We start from the raw sequence: 18,697 nt of genomic DNA, 5'->3' as shown, positions 1-18,697 counted from the left end.
GGAGGCGTTGGAGAAGGGTCATATTAGACCATCCTCTTCACCCTTAGGTGCCGGTTTTATTTTTGTGGCCAAAAAGGATGGTTCTTTAAGGCCTTGTATTGATTATCGTGCCCTCAATAAAATTACTATTAAATATCACTATCCGTTACCCTTGATTTCGGATCTATTCTCTAGAGTTAGAGGTGCTTGCTGGTTTACCAAGCTTGACCTCAGGGGGGCGTATAATCTTATCCGCATTAAGCAGGGGGATGAATGGAAGACGGCGTTTAATACTCCGGAGGGACATTTTGAGTACCTGGTGATGCCTTTTGGGCTCACTAATGCCCCTTCTGTCTTCCAGTGCTTCATGAACGATATTTTCCGAGACTTTGTCGATAAATTTTTGATTATTTACCTGGATGATATTTTGATCTTCTCCAAGGATTGGGATTCTCATGTGGAACATATTCGGACTGTGTTCCGGATCTTGAGGGAGAATTCCCTGTATGTCAAAGGATCGAAATGCCTTTTTGGAGTACAGAGGATTTCATTTTTGGGATTTATTTTGTCTCCGTCAACTATTGAAATGGACCCGGCCAAGGTACAGGCCATTTATGATTGGGTTCAGCCCACTTCTTTGAAGGCCCTCCAGAAGTTTTTGGGTTTTGCTAATTTTTATCGGAAATTTATAGCAAAATTTTCTAGTATTGCCAAGCCATTGACTGATCTGACTAAGAAGGGTGCTGATGTGTTGAATTGGTCTCCTGAGGCTGTTGCTTCCTTTCAGGAGCTGAAACGAAGATTTACCTGTGCCCCGGTTTTGCGGCAACCTGATGTCTCACTCCCGTTCCAGGTAGAGGTGGATGCTTCTGAGATTGGTGCAGGAGCTGTTTTGTTCCAAAAGGATTCTGTAACATCTAAAATGAATCCCTGTGCTTTCTTTTCCCGAAAGTTCTCTCCATCTGAACGTAACTATAATGTGGGGAATCGGGAACTGTTGGCCATGAAATGGGCATTTGAGGAGTGGAGACATTGGTTGGAGGGAGCTAAACATCAAGTTGTGGTCCTCACTGACCACAAGAATTTGATTTACCTAGAGTCGGCTAAACGCTTGAACCCTAGACAGGCTAGGTGGGCCTTGTTTTTTACACGTTTTGATTTTGTGGTCTCTTTTCTTCCTGGAACTAAGAATGTCAAGGCAGACGCCCTCTCTAGGAGTTTCTTTGCTGATTCTCCTGTGGTGACCAAGCCTGCTACCATCTTAGGCGAAGGGGTAGTTCTTTCTGCCATGTCGCCCGATTTGAGACTTGCTCTGCAAGAGTTCCAGGAGGACAAACCTGAGCGTTGTCCCAGTGGAAAGTTGTATGTTCCTGACCAGTGGAAGAAGAGAGTGATGTCTGAAGTTCATTGCTCTGCATTGGCTGGTCATCCAGGTATTTTTGGTACTAGAGATCTGGTGAGTCACTCTTTTTGGTGGCCCACCTTGTCTCATGATGTCAGGAATTTTGTGCAGTCCTGTGGGACTTGCTCCCGGTCTAAATCTTGTTCTCGCTCTAGTGGGTTGTTGATGCCTTTGCCGGTCCCCAGGAGGCCATGGACCCATATTTCAATGGATTTCATCTCTGATATGCCGGTCTCTCAAAGAATGACTGTTATTTGGGTGATTTGTGATAGGTTCTCTAAGATGGTTCATCTTGTACCACTCCCTAAGTTGCCATCTTCCTCTGAGTTGGTGCCCCTGTTTTTGCAACAGGTGGTTCGCTTACACGGGATTCCTGAGAACATTGTATCTGACAGAGGAGTTCAGTTTGTGTCTAGATTTTGGAGGACTTTCTGTTCCAAGCTGGGAATTCAGTTGTCCTTCTCCTCTGCTTTTCACCCTCAGACCAATGGGCAGACAGAGAGAACAAACCAGTCCTTGGAGTCGTATTTGAGATGTTTTATTTCCGCTGATCAGGATGATCGGGTTTCATTTTTGCCCTTGGCCGAATTTGCCTTAAATAATAGAGCTAGTTCTGCCACTTTGATGTCACCTTTTTTTTTGTAACACCTGGGCAGGCAGAAGGCTCCACCTGCCCTGAAGAAAATCGAGGATGAAACCCAAAGTTACAAAAAAAAGGTGACATCAAAGTGGCAGAACTAGCTCTATTATTAAAATCAAATTCGGCCAAGGGCAATAATGAAACCCAATCATCCTGATCAGCGGAAATAAAACATCTCAAATACGACTCCAAGGTCTGGTTTGTTCTCTCTGTCTGCCCATTGGTCTGAGGGTGAAAAGCAGAGGAGAAGGACAACTGAATTCCCAGCTTGGAACAGAAAGTCCTCCAAAATCTAGACACAAACTGAACTCCTCTGTCAGATACAATGTTCTCAGGAATCCCGTGCAAGCGAACCACCTGTTGCAAAAACAGGGGCACCAACTCAGAGGAAGATGGCAACTTAGGGAGTGGTACAAGATGAACCATCTTAGAGAACCTATCACAAATCACCCAAATAACAGTCATTCTTTGAGAGACCGGCATATCAGAGATGAAATCCATTGAAATATGGGTCCATGGCCTCCTGGGGACCGGCAAAGGCATCAACAACCCACTAGAGCGAGAACAAGATTTAGACCGGGAGCAAGTCCCACAGGACTGCACAAAATTCCTGACATCATGAGACAAGGTGGGCCACCAAAAAGAGCGACACACCAGATCTCTAGTACCAAAAATACCTGGATGACCAGCCAATGCAGAGCAATGAACTTCAGACATCACTCTCTTCTTCCACTGGTCAGGAACATACAACTTTCCACTGGGACAACGCTCAGGTTTGTCCTCCTGGAACTCTTGCAGAGCAAGTCTCAAATTGGGCGAGATGGCAGAAAGAACTACCCCTTCGCCTAAGATGGTAGCAGGCTTGGTCACCACAGGAGAATCAGCAAAGAAACTCCTAGAGAGGGCGTCTGCCTTGACATTCTTAGTTCCAGGAAGAAAAGAGACCACAAAATCAAAACATGTAAAAAACAAGGCCCACCTAGCCTGTCTAGGGTTCAAGCGTTTAGCCGACTCTAGGCAAATCAAATTCTTGTGGTCAGTGAGGACCACAACTTGATGTTTAGCTCCCTCTAACCAATGTCTCCACTCCTCAAATGCCCATTTCATGGCCAACAGTTCCCGATTCCCCACATCATAGTTACGTTCAGATGGAGAGAACTTTCGGGAAAAGAAAGCACAGGGATTCATTTTAGATGTTACAGGATCCTTTTGGGACAAAACAGCTCCTGCACCAATCTCAGAAGCATCCACCTCTACCTGGAACGGGAGTGAGACATCCGGTTGCCGCAAAACCGGGGCGGAGGTAAATCTTCGTTTCAGCTCCTGAAAGGAAGCAACAGCCTCCGGAGACCAATTCAACACATCAGCACCCTTCTTAGTCAGATCAGTCAATGGCTTGGCAATACTAGAAAATTTTGCTATAAATTTCTGATAAAAATTAGCAAAATCCAAAAACTTCTGGAGGGCCTTCAAAGAAGTGGGCTGAACCCAATCATAAATGGCCTGTACCTTGGCCGGGTCCATTTCAATAGTTGATGGAGACAAAATAAATCCCAAAAATGAAATTCTCTGTACTCCAAAAAGGCATTTCGATCCTTTGACATACAGGGAATTCTCCCTCAAGATCCGGAACACAGTCCGAATATGTTCCACATGAGAATCCCAATCCTTGGAGAAGATCAAAATATCATCCAGATAGATAATCAAAAATTTATCGACAAAGTCTCGGAAAATATCGTTCATGAAGCACTGGAAGACAGAAGGGGCATTAGTGAGCCCAAAAGGCATCACCAGGTACTCAAAATGTCCCTCCGGAGTATTAAACGCCGTCTTCCATTCATCCCCCTGCTTAATGCGGAAAAGATTATACGCCCCCCTGAGGTCAAGCTTGGTAAACCAGCAAGCACCTCTAACTGTAGAGAATAAATCCGAAATCAGGGGTAACGGATACTGATATTTAATAGTAATCTTATTGAGGGCACGATAATCAATACAAGGCCTTAAAGAACCATCCTTTTTGGCTACAAAAAAAAACCCGGCACCTAAGGGTGAAGAGGATGGTCTAATATGACCCTTCTTCAACGCCTCCTTAATATAGGACTGCATAGCCTCGTGCTCGGGTACAGATAAATTGAAGAGCCGACCCTTGGGAAATTTACACCCCGGGCTTAGTTCAATTGCACAGTCATAACACCTATGAGGAGGCAAGGACGCAGACTCATTCTCATTAAATACATCATAAAAGTCCGCCAAATAGTCAGGAACATCATGCGACTGAGGAGAGGTGGAAAAAAACGGAGCCTCACTAAAGGCACACCGACAACCCCAACTCACCACAGACACAGGCTTCCAATCCAAAACTGGATTATGAATTTGCAACCATGGAAACCCCAGAACAACAGCATCATGCAGACCATGCAACACCAAAAATCTGCAATTCTGGGGCGACCCGCATGACCACCTGGGTCCAAAACTGAGGTTTATTTTTCGCCAAAGAAGTAGCATCAATCCCCCTCAAAGGGATAGGCGTCTGCAGAGGTGTCATCGGAAATCCACAACGTTTAGCAAAATCCAAGTCCATTAGGTTTAGCGCTGCTCCCGAATCCACAAAAGCCTTGGCGGAAAATGTGGACAGGGAGCAGATCAGAGTAATTGCCAGAAGAAACTTAGGTTGAACACCACCAACAGAAAACATGTGTGCAAAGCGTTTCTCTCGTTTAGGACAAACAGAAATAATATGCGAGGCATCTCCACAGAAAAAACACAGCTTATTACGCCTTCTGAACTCCTGACGTTGCGCCTTAGACAAAACTCTGTCACATTGCATAGGTTCAGACATTTGTTCAACAGGTGGCAACATCTCTCATGTAGTTTTGCGTTCACGTAAACGCCGATCCACCTGAATGGCTAATGACATAGAATCGTCAAGACCAGAGGGAAAAGGAAATCCCACCATAGTATCTTTTACAGTTTCTGACAAACCCTTCCGAAAGAGGGCTGCCAAGGCACCATCATTCCAGGTAGTAAGGACCGCCCACTTTCGGAATTTTTGACAGTACAACTCTGCCGAATCCCGACCCTGGCTTAATGCCAACAGGGTCTTTTCAGCCTGATCAATAGCATTAGGTTTGTCATACAACAACCCCAAAGCTTGAAAGAATGCGTTCACATTAGTCAGAATAGGATAATCTGGTTTCAAAGAAAACGCCCAATCCTGGGGATCGCCACGCAGCAAAGAGATGACAATTTTAACCTGCTGCGCGGAGCTCCCTGACGAGTTAGGCTTCAAGGCAAAAAATAATTTACAATTATTTTTGAAACTCAAAAATTTAGATCGATCCCCAAAAAATACATCAGGTGTAGAGATCTTTGGTTCAACAGCATGCGAACGAGCAAGGTAGGCGGAAATTCCCTGCACTTCCGCAGCGAGCTGCTCCACACGATCAGACAATTGCTTTATCTCCATTGAGAGAAAAAAAAAATTCCCCCTACGGCCTCAGAGATATAGAGGAAAGAATATACACACTCTTTTTTTTTTTTTAAACACAATTCTTTTCTGCTATTGAGTACCCTAGGATCTGCGGTATGGCGGGTGATTCTGTTATGATTGAGTCACCGTAGGAGGCAAAAACAAAAATGCTAGCTAAGTCCAGAAAACCAGAGAGGTTGGCAGCTATCGGATTGCAGACCCCTGATCCTATCACAACAACTAACAGTAGCCGTGGGGGGTTCCTACGATGCCATAGACCCCTCGATCACAGCCGGAGAATTAAATAGGCCTAAAGAAAGAAAGGGGAAATCTAAACTGCCCCAGAGCAGACCCCAAAGCAATAGGCAGCCCCCAACATATAATGACGGTGAAGCAAGATGAAAACACTAACACAGACAGAAAGATAGACTGAGCAAAGACGGGGCCCAAACTACCTAGATAGGAAAGGACAGGAAGGCTGCTGTCTGCAATCCGTGAAAAACCCTATGAAAATAAGAGCCAACAGACTGACAGTGAAAAAGGCCCTGAAGACGCTAGGCTTCAAAAAAGCTATGTCAGTACTCAGGAATATTCTGAAGACAGAGCAACCGGCAAAAGGAGATTCAGCTCATCCCAGCAGGGAATGGCAGAATCCAGAAAAGCAAGGAAAACAAACACAAAGCATAAATGCAAACAGGCAAAGCAGAAACTTAGCTTTAGGGAAGCAGGAATCAGACTGGTGTCCTAGAAGTCCACAGAGAAATCACCCGCAGGGCAGAAGGGCGTCGGCAGCCTTATATCCAGTCAGTGACTCCACTCAGCCAGTCATCCTCATTAGAGTCAGGTGCCTGATAATCAGGCTCATTACCTTCCTTTACCAGAATAGGGAGTTCACCAGACCTCAGTGACGAAGGGGAAAATGAACTCACAACAGTGAGGGCATTTCTCCACCACACCTCCCACTTCCTATTTTTTACCATCTATACCATCTACCTAAAGTCTCTAAAAATCCCATTATTCCCCAGACCAATTATTTATTTCATCTTATAACTTACTTACAATCTATCATTATGGAGAAAACATGTTACTCTAAATGCCCCGTCACTCATAGCGAGATCGCTGATTTTGTGATGCATCAGCGATCTCGCCAGCTATCTCTCTGTGAGCGACATGATCGTGCACGAATGTCCTGGTCCGTTTTTGATCGTTAGTCTCCCGCTGGCCAGCATGCATCGCTGCGTGTGGCAGCGGGAGAGCAATGATCAGCGAGCTCCCAGCACTGTAAGCAGACGCTGGGAGCTGGTATCTAAGGTAAATATCGGGTAATTAAGCGTGCGCCGTCACTTAGTTACCCGCTGTGTACCTTGGATACCTGCGGGCTCACGCAAGGAGCTGGTAACCAAGGTACACAGCGGGTAACTAAGTGACGCGCACGCTTAGTTACCCAGTGTGTATCTTAGATACCAGCTCCCAGCGCCAGCACGCAGGTATCTAAGGTACACAGTGGGTAACTAAGCGACGCTATTACCCCATATTTACCTTGGATGCCAGCGTCCTCGCTGGTCCTGATCGCTGGTGAGTCTGCCTGTTTGACAGGTCACTAATGATCATGTAGCGAGGCACCAGCGATCCTGACAAGGTTGTATCATTGTCGGGATCGCTGGTGCGTCGTTTAGTGTGATGAGGCCTTAAGGTCTTAAATATCTCTTGGAAGGAAACTTATCAGTGGGTCACCTTTGATGTGGCAGCTCTTTATTCTTCCATTCCACATATGAAAGGTCTTTTATCAACACAGCATTAACTGAATACTAATGACACTATGCCTAACATGTAAAAGTATTTATTTTGTAATTCATTGAATTCATGCTAACAAATAATGTGCTCTCCTTTTAAATGACCTAAACACATTTGGACTTGAGGCACCGCAATGGGGATGCCATTCGACTCTAATTTTGCTAATCTGTATGTTGGTGATTTTGAGGAGGAATTCATTTATAATTCACCCTCCTGATCTAACAATATTATATTTTATAAAAAATTATATTGATTACCTGCCATTTTTCTGGGTTGGATCTTCAGATGAGATTGTATCATTTATCAGCAGTGTCCATGCCTATAATAGAGGTGATTTTTTTACGTGTGCATATTCTGAAATTTGTATTGAGTACATTGATCCCATCCTGTTTGCTGCTGAAAAAGTCTTAGTTTCAACCCTGGACCTCAAACATTAGTGACATTAACCCCACCACATCTTTACATCAACAGAGTTTTTTTAATTCATTTTCTGTTGTCTAAGCCTTGGTGCTCTTCATAGGCAGGTGCATCTGATAGTCCAAAAATTGCACCCTGTACTTTGCTTGTCCTGTCTGCTAAATCTCACCATTCTTTCCTTAACCTCCCCACTCTTTCCCCCTCCTGATTTGCTATTGTGAAAAAATGGCTTTATCAGAATGTATTGACGAAACTTTATACATACTTAAAACACCTTCCTATGTCACCTTGAAGTGTGCTGTGTCTCTGTATAACCTTTGTACAAAATATCTGTTGCTGTCAACTATATGTCCTATTACTCATTATCCATCTATTGTCCTCATGTAAACGGCAATCTTTACAAAGAAATGGATGAAGACGGTTATTTAATCATCTTTGCAAGGTTGACTAAGATACCAGTGGTGAGAACTGCGTGGGTTTATTTACCTCTTTCTCTTTTTAATTTTAAAGAATCCTGTCCAACCAGACTGATGCAGCATAGAATTTTTTTTGCTTTTTCTATATTTGAGTTTAAATTATAGTTTGCAGTATGACTCATAAAATGATTATTTTTTGTCATCATAACATTTGAGTGTTTATAGATAAGCATTTATTTAACATGAATTAAGTCTTTCAGGATATGTATTTAAAATATAGTATGCAGCATGTGCTAGAAGAATCGTTTACAAGGATGATTGCACTAGTGTTTGTTTCTTCACAAGAAGGCAGAAGAAATATCACCGCTACAAGTCTACAGAGAGAAACAAAAAGCTTGATGTTTGCAGTTCACACTGGGTGTTACAACATGCTTGCTGCTTACACAGTAGTTCATCATTGCTAAATGTAGTGTAGAAATTCTCTTTCTGAGCAGTTCACCAGGAACTTTGTGACCCTCCATGAGTTCATTGCAGGTTTGTGGCTGGATTGGTTTTTACCTGTCCTAAATTACCCTTGTGAGTTTCTGGGGAGGATACCACCTACTACAGCCTGCCCTACCATGACTTTAGTCATGGGTTGCACTAAGCCACTTGGGCCAGCACCTCTGGAGGTAGTTGAGACCAGAAGGATGCTAATCAGTAGAGTTGAGCGAAACGGGTCGAAAAATTTCAAAAGTCGCCGACTTTTGGCAAAGTCGGGTTTCATGAAACGAAACCCGACCCTAGGATGTGGTCGGCCACGAGGTCGGCGACTTACGCGCCAAAGTCGCGTTTCAAAAGTTTGTTTTGCGCTCTTTTTCAGCCAATCAGGATCCACGGACACTGTGGGCAACGTGATGACATAGGCATGGGTCACCACCATCTTTCAGAAGGGCATGCAAGTGATTGGCTTGCTTTGGTGGGCGTCACAGGGGGTATAAAAGGGCGTGCACGCCGACCGCCATGTTACTCATGCTGATCTCAGAATAGAGAGAGCTGCTGCTGATGATGATTTTGTAGGGAGAGCGTTAGGCAGGGAAGAAGACACCAAAAACTGCTTCTGCTGCTAGCGATTTTGCCTGTACAACACACCAGTCACTGTGTGTGCAGTGCAAGGGGAGGCTATATGGTGGTGTATCAGTGGTGTTGGTTGTTTGGCTGCCTTCTAAGGCTTCCTGACATTCCTGCATTGCTGTTTACCCACTGCTCCGCAAACTGCTTTTTTAAAAGCAATCCCAATTTTTTTTTTGTCCTGCTGAGAAGAAGAAAAAAAAACTGCTTCTGCTGCTAGCGATTTTGCCTGTACAACACACCAGTCACTGTGCAGTGCAAGGGGAGGCTATATAGTGGTGTATCAGTGGTGTTGGTTGTTGGGCTGCCTTCTAAGACTTCCTGAAATTCCTGCATTGCTGTTTACCCACTGATCCGCAAACTGCTTTTTTAAAAGCAATCCCAATTTTTTTTTTTGTCCTGCTGAGGTACTGAGCGTGCATTTTTTCACACCATACAGCGGTGTACGCTCCTCACACAGTACCGTGTAACGGCTGTTATCACAGCCACAGTGAAGCTATGAGTGTGTCACTCTGTGAGAATAAGTCGAGGACATGTTCCGTTCTTACAGACCTGCACTCTAGGGAGATTCCTATTCTGCCCAATTCTACATACACCTTGTAGTTTGTGATACACTAGCCAATTTCTGCCTGTGACATAGCGCTCAGATATTCAGTGGGCCTCACACAATCCATAAGTGTCCAGTGTCCACAAGTGTGTGCAGAAATTCAAAATCTCCCTTATCCTCTAGTGACTTTGGTCACAGCTCTGCCATTGAGCCTGTGACAGAGCGCTCAGATATTCAGTGGGCCTCACACAATCCATAAGTGTCCAGTGTCCACAAGTGTGTGCAGAAATTCAAAATCTCCCTTATCCTCTAGTGACTTTGGTCACAGCTCTGCCATCGAGCCTGTGACAGAGCGCTCAGATATTCAGTGGGCCTCACACAATCCATAAGTGTCCAGTGTCCACAAGTGTGTGCACAAATTCAATATCTCCCTTATCCTCTAGTGACTTTGGTCACAGCTCTGCCATCGAGCCTGTGACAGAGCGCTCAGATATTCAGTGGGCCTCACACAATCCATAAGTGTCCAGTGTCCACAAGTGTGTGCAGAAATTCAAAATCTCCCTTATCCTCTAGTGACTTTGGTCACAGCTCTGCCATCGAGCCTGTGACAGAGCGCTCAGATATTCAGTGGGCCTCACACAATCCATAAGTGTCCAGTGTCCACAAGTGTGTGCACAAATTCAAAATCTCCCTTATCCTCTAGTGACTTTGGTCACAGCTCTGCCATCGAGCCTGTGACAGAGCGCTCAGATATTCAGTGGGCCTCACACAATCCATAAGTGTCCAGTGTCCACAAGTGTGTGCACAAATTCAAAATCTCCCTTATCCTCTAGTGACTTTGGTCACAGCTCTGCCATCGAGCCTGTGACAGAGCGCTCAGATATTCAGTGGGCCTCACACAATCCATAAGTGTCCAGTGTCCACAAGTGTGTGCAGAAATTCAAAATCTCCCTTATCCTCTAGTGACTTTGGTCACAGCTCTGCCATCGAGCCTGTGACAGAGCGCTCAGATATTCAGTGGGCCTCACACAATCCATAAGTGTCCAGTGTCCACAAGTGTGTGCAGAAATTCAAAATCTCCCATATCCTCTAGTGACTTTCGTCACAGCTCTGCCATCGAGCCTGTGACAGAGCGCTCAGATATTCAGTGGGCCTCACACAATCCATAAGTGTCCAGTGTCCACAAGTGTGTGCACAAATTCAAAATCTCCCTTATCCTCTAGTGACTTTGGTCACAGCTCTGCCATCGAGCCTGTGACAGAGCACTCAGATATTCAGTGGGCCTCACACAATCCATAAGTGTCCAGTGTCCACAAGTGTGTGCAGAAATTCAAAATCTCCCTTATCCTCTAGTGACTTTGGTCACAGCTCTGCCATCGAGCCTGTGACAGAGCGCTCAGATATTCAGTGGGCCTCACACAATCCATAAGTGTCCAGTGTCCACAAGTGTGTGCAGAAATTCAAAATCTCCCTTATCCTCTAGTGACTTTGGTCACAGCTCTGCCATCGAGCCTGTGACAGAGCGCTCAGATATTCAGTGGGCCTCACACAATCCATAAGTGTCCAGTGTCCACAAGTGTGTGCACAAATTCAAAATCTCCCTTATCCTCTAGTGACTTTGGTCACAGCTCTGCCATCGAGCCTGTGACAGAGCGCTCAGATATTCAGTGGGCCTCACACAATCCATAAGTGTCCAGTGTCCACAAGTGTGTGCAGAAATTCAAAATCTCCCTTATCCTCTAGTGACTTTGGTCACAGCTCTGCCATCGAGCCTGTGACAGAGCGCTCAGATATTCAGTGGGCCTCACACAATCCATAAGTGTCCAGTGTCCACAAGTGTGTGCACAAATTCAAAATCTCCCTTATCCTCTAGTGACTTTGGTCACAACTCTGCCATCGAGCCTGTGACAGAGCGCTCAGATATTCAGTGGGCCTCACACAATCCATAAGTGTCCAGTGTCCACAAGTGTGTGCAGAAATTCAAAATCTCCCTTATCCTCTAGTGACTTTGGTCACAGCTCTGCCATCGAGCCTGTGACAGAGCGCTCAGATATTCAGTGGGCCTCACACAATCCATAAGTGTCCAGTGTCCACAAGTGTGTGCAGAAATTCAAAATCTCCCTTATCCTCTAGTGACTTTGGTCACAGCTCTGCCATCGAGCCTGTGACAGAGCGCTCAGATATTCAGTGGGCCTCACACAATCCATAAGTGTCCAGTGTCCACAAGTGTGTGCACAAATTCAAAATCTCCCTTATCCTCTAGTGACTTTGGTCACAGCTCTGCCATCGAGCCTGTGACAGAGCGCTCAGATATTCAGTGGTCCTCACACAATCCATAAGTGTCCAGTGTCCACAAGTGTGTGCACAAATTCAAAATCTCCCTTATCCTCTAGTGACTTTGGTCACAGCTCTGCCATCGAGCCTGTGACAGAGCGCTCAGATATTCAGTGGGCCTCACACAATCCATAAGTGTCCAGTGTCCACAAGTGTGTGCAGAAATTCAAAATCTCCCTTATCCTCTAGTGACTTTGGTCACAGCTCTGCCATCGAGCCTGTGACAGAGCGCTCAGATATTCAGTGGGCCTCACACAATCCATAAGTGTCCAGTGTCCACAAGTGTGTGCACAAATTCAAAATCTCCCTTATCCTCTAGTGACTTTGGTCACAGCTCTGCCATCGAGCCTGTGACAGAGCGCTCAGATATTCAGTGGTCCTCACACAATCCATAAGTGTCCAGTGTCCACAAGTGTGTGCACAAATTCAAAATCTCCCTTATCCTTTAGTGACTTTGGTCACAGCTCTGCCATCGAGCCTGTGACAGAGCGCTCAGATATTCAGTGGGCCTCACACAATCCATAAGTGTCCAGTGTCCACAAGTGTGTGCAGAAATTCAAAATCTCCCTTATCCTCTAGTGACTTTGGTCACAGCTCTGCCATCGAGCCTGTGACAGAGCGCTCAGATATTCAGTGGGCCTCACACAATCCATAAGTGTCCAGTGTCCACAAGTGTGTGCACAAATTCAAAATCTCCCTTATCCTCTAGTGACTTTGGTCACAGCTCTGCCATCGAGCCTGTGACAGAGCGCTCAGATATTCAGTGGGCCTCACACAATCCATTAGTGTCCAGTGTCCACAAGTGTGTGCAGAAATTCAAAATCTCCCTTATCCTCTAGTGACTTTGGTCACAGCTCTGCCATCGAGCCTGTGACAGAGCGCTCAGATATTCAGTGGGCCTCACACAATCCATAAGTGTCCAGTGTCCACAAGTGTGTGCACAAATTCAAAATCTCCCTTATCCTCTAGTGACTTTGGTCACAGCTCTGCCATCGAGCCTGTGACAGAGCACTCAGATATTCAGTGGGCCTCACACAATCCAAAAGTGTCCAGTGTCCACAAGTGTCTGCAGAAATTCAAAATCTCCCCTGTCCTATAGACACCTTGTACCTTGTTTTACATTACTATATAGTTTGTTGGATTTTGTCTACATTTCTACCAAAAATGAGGAAGTCTGGTGGAAGAGGCCGTGGAATTGGGCGGGGGTTGGCAGCTGGTAATGATGGTGTTGGTGGTGGATCTGATGGTAGTGGCAAGAGCAAAATAGGACCGAATGCAGGAGGTGTTGAGCCTGCGTCATCGTCTGGCTACATAAGGCCTCGAACGCTTAGGCTACTTTCACACATCAGGTTTTCGGCGTCAGGCGCGATCCGGCGTGGTGCCGGAGCGCCGGATCCGGCAAATATTTCGTAAAACCGGATGTGACGGATCCGTTTTTCTGCCGGATCCATCTTGTTCTTCACAGACAAAACCGGATCCGTCTCATCCGGTTCATCCGGTTTTTGTTCCGTTTTTCGACGGATTACGCCGGATCCGGTTTTTAAAATCGCCCCTTGTGGCCTTCCGAACAGGATTGGCTACTGAAAAACTATACTGTATATAGCATGTTCCTACAGCCCTTATTTGACAGGTTGGAGAGGAGAAAGTGCAGGTTGGAGAGAAGAGCAAGTTACTGGCGAAGATGGATGTTGTGATTGGAAATATTTTGAAGAATTTGGCGGATTTTACAGCGGAGGCGAATCGTTTGAGGGTGATTGTTCTGGAGAAGGAGAGAGCGAGACAGCAGCGCATCAGGCATCGTAGACGATGTTTGTGGATCCACCCCATCACAGCCAAGAGAATGACGCGTGGGGTCTATTCTATACTCTGCATGGACCTTAGACGAAACCCGGATAAATTTTTTGGATATGTTAGGATGAAAATGGAGAATTTTGATTACTTGGTGGAGCGCATTGCACACCTCATAAGAAAAGCGGACACCTATTGCCGCTTCTCCGTTTCACCCGCAGAGCGTCTGATGGTGACTTTAAGGTTAGCCACATTTATTGGATGTGCTTGCATCAGAGCACACTTTCACTGCAATCTTGTTGGTGGTAGTTTGTATCTCCAAGTGTTATAGGTGAGTTTTGGTATGTAATGCTGTGATTTAAAACTAATTGATTGTTTTTTAATTCCCCACAGATTTCTTGCAACTGGAGAATCCCTTTCGTCACTGCATTTCCAGTACAGACTCGGGATTTCCACCATATCTGGAATAGTGAAGTACACATGCCGTGCACTGTGGGACTCCTTAGCTGAAGAGTTTTTACCAGAGCCCACAACAGAGAGGTGGATTGAAATTTCAGAAAAGTTTCAACAGATATGTCAGTTTCCCAACTGCTTGGGCGCTGTGGATGGGAAACATATCCGCATTGTAAAGCCAGCCGGATCGGGATCGGAATATTTCAATTACAAGAAATATTTTTCCATTGTCCTCATGGCCATCGCTGACGCGGAATACAAATTTATTGCTGTTGATATTGGGGCCTATGGCCGCTCCAATGACTCTCAAGTTTTCAAACTGTCTGCCATGGGGCGTAAACTGTATGGAAACACCTTCCAGTTCCCACCCCCTAGACCGCTGCCGCAAACATCTGGTCCACCTATGCCATTTGTCTGTGTAGGGGATGAAGCCTTCCAGCTGTCAGAACACCTTTTGAAACCGTACTCTAGCAGAGGATTGTCAAGAACAAAATGCATTTTTAATTACCGCCTCACAAGAGCAAGAAGAATGGTTGAATGTACCTTTGGTATTCTGACAGCCAAATGGCGGGTCCTATTGACTGCGATCAACCTCAAGACAGAAACTGTGGACGAGGTGATCAAAGCTTGCGTGGTACTCCACAATTTTGTTATCTGCAAGGAACCCATTTCCATTGAGGACACCTCTGAAGAAACCACCTTGCAAGATTACCATGACATTACCACTAGAAGTTCTGTGACTGTTTCAGTAATGAGGGACAATTTTGCACTATACTTTATGTCACCTCAAGGCAGAGTACACTGGCAGGATGACAGAGTGTGAAAGATTTGTGCCCTTAACCAAACTTGTGTACAAACAGTATATACCTTTGCCAACCAAAGTTGGCTATCTTGTCATGGTCTTACTATTTTTACCTTTAGGCCACAGGTGTGTACCTGGTTGTGTTTTATGCAAAGTATTTCACCTTTTAACAAAAGTTGTGTACATTGTTAGGAAATCACCAACAATAAACACTTTTTAGGTGAAATACTTTGCTTCAAACACAACCAGGAACACAACTGTGGCAAAAAGGTCAAATTTACCCAGAGTTATATACCAGGTTTTGAATACCATTTGACCTTTGAAATTATTTTACCTTTTTTTGTAAACATATTTCGCCGCAGAAAGAAATGACAGACAACCATTGTAAAAGTAATTTAACTTTTATTTAAATTTTTTTTTTTTTTTAAATGTTTTTAAAGTTAAAAAAAACTTTTTGAATAAATGTTTGAAAACAAACAAATGGCCATTTTTATTAAAAAAAAACATTACAACTCGGTGTAGTGTGGGGTGGAAATACTGTTGGAGGGGCTGCGGGACACTTTGACACTGGGAGTGTGGAGAGAGGACTGGGATCGTGGTGGGGAAGGAACAGTTAGAGGTGAAGGTGTGGAAAAAGCTACAGAATGGGTGGGCATGTGGGAGGCAGAAGAGGTGGTGGGCGGTGGAGTGGAGGGTTGGGCAGGGACTGTAGGAGCAGATGATGTTGATGGCAAGTTGTATGGGGAAGGAGTTTGGTACGGGGCAGGTTGCTGGAAGTGGGGAGATGTCTGGTACTGGGGAGGTTGCTGGTACTGGGGAGTTTGCTGGTACTGTGGAGTTTGCAGGTACTGGGGAGGTTGCTGGTACTGGGGAGGTTGCTGGTGCTGGGGAGGTGGATGGTATGTAATAGGAGGGGGAGGATGGAAAGTGGCTGGAGTGGGTGCAGGTGGAGGAACTACTGTGGTGGGAGGAGGAGGTTGGGAGGTAACGTGTTGGAGAGCACTGTGGCATGAATGCATTACATGTATCTGCTGGGTAGGAGAAAGCGTTTCCAAGCGCTCCACAACAGACCTGAAAAAGGTGTGGTTTGGCGAAGATCTTGCTTCTGAATGCATGGTTTGCAGAAGTGTCTTCACCTCCAGAATGCTGGAGTTGATCTGCTGAAAGCCTGCGGAGATTTGCTCTGACAAGACTTTTAGACAGTTCTGGAAAGATGCATTCAGATGCAAGAACTCTGGCGCATAAGTCTTTTCCTGACCCCTCTGCCGCTGCCGCCCAGTACCCGCAGGTGTACTAGAGGTGGCAGGGGCAGAAGGGTGGGGTAAAGGGAAAGCGATCTCCTCACCAGCAGCTTCATGTAATGTAGGCGGCCACGATGCTCCTGTGCTGGTGGATGGGACAGATGGGTCGAATGTGTGGGAAGGCTGGGAAGGTGCAGATGTACCGGGGCGGTCGAAGTGTCCCTCGGTGCCGGTCTCCTCAGGGATCGCCTCAGAAGGGTCCAATCGTGCAGGCTCCCGAGTGCTGCTCACCGTGCTGTGGAATAAAGAGAAAAAAAAACAATTAAAATAGTGACATGGTATGGCCCTGGCTGAAAAAAAAAGTTACATCTAAACACTTTTTTGTCACATGTGGTGAGTAATATTTACCTTCTGGTGACCATTGTATCCCGGAGGAACGACAGGGCTCGTGCGTACTTGTACTTGCTCCTGCGTCCTCCAGATCCACTCGGGGCCCGCATCTCTTTATTGAACTCCTTCTTGAAACGATCCCTCACAGACCGCCACCGCTTCACAATTCTCTCCCCTGAAACGAGAAAGGACAAAGTGGTTAGTATACAACATCAGTGTTTCCCAAACTCCAGTCCTCATGGTCCCCAGGGGTCATGTTTTCAGGATTTCCAAAGTAAATAGAAATCCTGAACACATGATCCGTGGGGACCACGAGGACTGGAGTTCGGGAAACACTGGTTTAAATCAAGCAACCGGTACTGTATATACTTACGCTCTTTAATCTGGGCCCGAGCATCGAGGTCCTCCCAGCGGTCCACAAGGAGCGAACAGATTTCCTCCCAGAGTCGTCGGGTAACGATAAGGTCAGCATGGCGGCGGTCAGCCATATTCCATAGCGGCTCCCTTTCTCTGACGAGATCGATGAGGTGGTCCACATCAATCCCTCCATCCTCACCGTCAGAGTCGGGAGCACGCTGTGAAGGCTGTTAAAGAAAAAGACAAAAATAACATAATTAGCCTCCACAAAAGAAATGAAATAAAAAGTGCCAAAAAACAAAGCAAAAATATTTATACTTACACGCTGGTGACCGCCGCGTTGCTGTCGCCGACGACCCTGGGAGGCACTGCGAGGACCTCTTGGCCGAGCACCAGATTGGGAAGACTAGAGAAGAAAACAAAAAATGTTATGTCTTTGGATGTAGGCATTTGTTTGCTGTGTGTGGTCTGCAGAACATTGTTTTCTATGTGTTGTGTGGAGTGTGATGTTGTGTTTCTGCGTTTGATGCAAAAATCTTACCAATTGTGAGCCCACTCCAGGTGTCTGTCCACCCCTTCCTTCTTCTTCTGAGAGCTCCTCTTCATCTTGTGATTCCTGTTTTGAAATAAAAGGCAATGAATAGACATATATTACAGAGATGATGGATTTTTGAAATAAAAACTTACCGTCAAACGCTGACGATGCGAGGGAGGGCTCCCAGAAGAAGATGTGCTGTCTTCCTGCTGGCCAGACTCCATGCCTGTGGGTGGTGTTACTGCTGCTGCCATTGCTGCTGCTGCTGCTGCTGCATCTCTTGGGCGACTGTTGAATAAAGAGAAACAAAGGGCCAATGAATATCTTTATATTCCATGGCCCTAGTTTGGAGGAATGGGGAATTTGATAATTACCGTCTCTCATCTGCTGCTGGACTCCCCTCCCGTTGTTCAGCATGCTGCTCCATTTGGGGTGGTGGTGGTGCTGATGGTGCTGCTGCAGATGTCTCCTGCCTTCTCCTGCTCCTGGTTCTTGGCTTGGGTGGCATGTTGGGTGTGGCTGAGGGTCCCACTGTCTTGCTTTTATATATGTCTTGTGGGCAGAGCTACTGAGCATGCTCAGACCAAAAAAAACGGTTCCGGCCACCGGATCCGGCTGTCGCCGGATCAGGCGCATTGCGGCGCTCATAGGCTTTCATTGTGTGAAAAAGCCGGAGACAAAAAACGTTACAGTAGCCGTTTTTTCCAGACGCCGGATTGCGACACATTGCCGGATCCGGCGAAAACCGGATGAAGCGCATGGCCATCCGGCTCGATCCGGCTCTAATGCAAGTCAATGGGGGGGAAACCGGATCCGGCATTGCATTTCGCCGGATCCGGTTTTTGTCAAAAGCGCCGGATCGCGCCTGACGGCGAAAACCTGATGTGTGAAAGAGGCCTTAGTTTTCTAGGAGTTGGCAAACCGCTTTTAAAGCCAGAGCATCAGGAAAAAGTTTTGTCTTACATTGCTGACTCAGCCTCCAGCTCTATCGCCTCCTCTTCTTCAGTTGTAAAAAGTAAAAGC

The sequence above is a fragment of the Dendrobates tinctorius genome, unplaced genomic scaffold (assembly GCF_039654945.1).
Source record: "Dendrobates tinctorius isolate UK_male_01 unplaced genomic scaffold, ASM3965494v1 ptg000034l, whole genome shotgun sequence".
In the NCBI taxonomy this organism is placed as follows: Eukaryota; Metazoa; Chordata; class Amphibia; order Anura; family Dendrobatidae; genus Dendrobates; species Dendrobates tinctorius.
Note: the sequence above shows the minus strand (reverse complement) of the source record.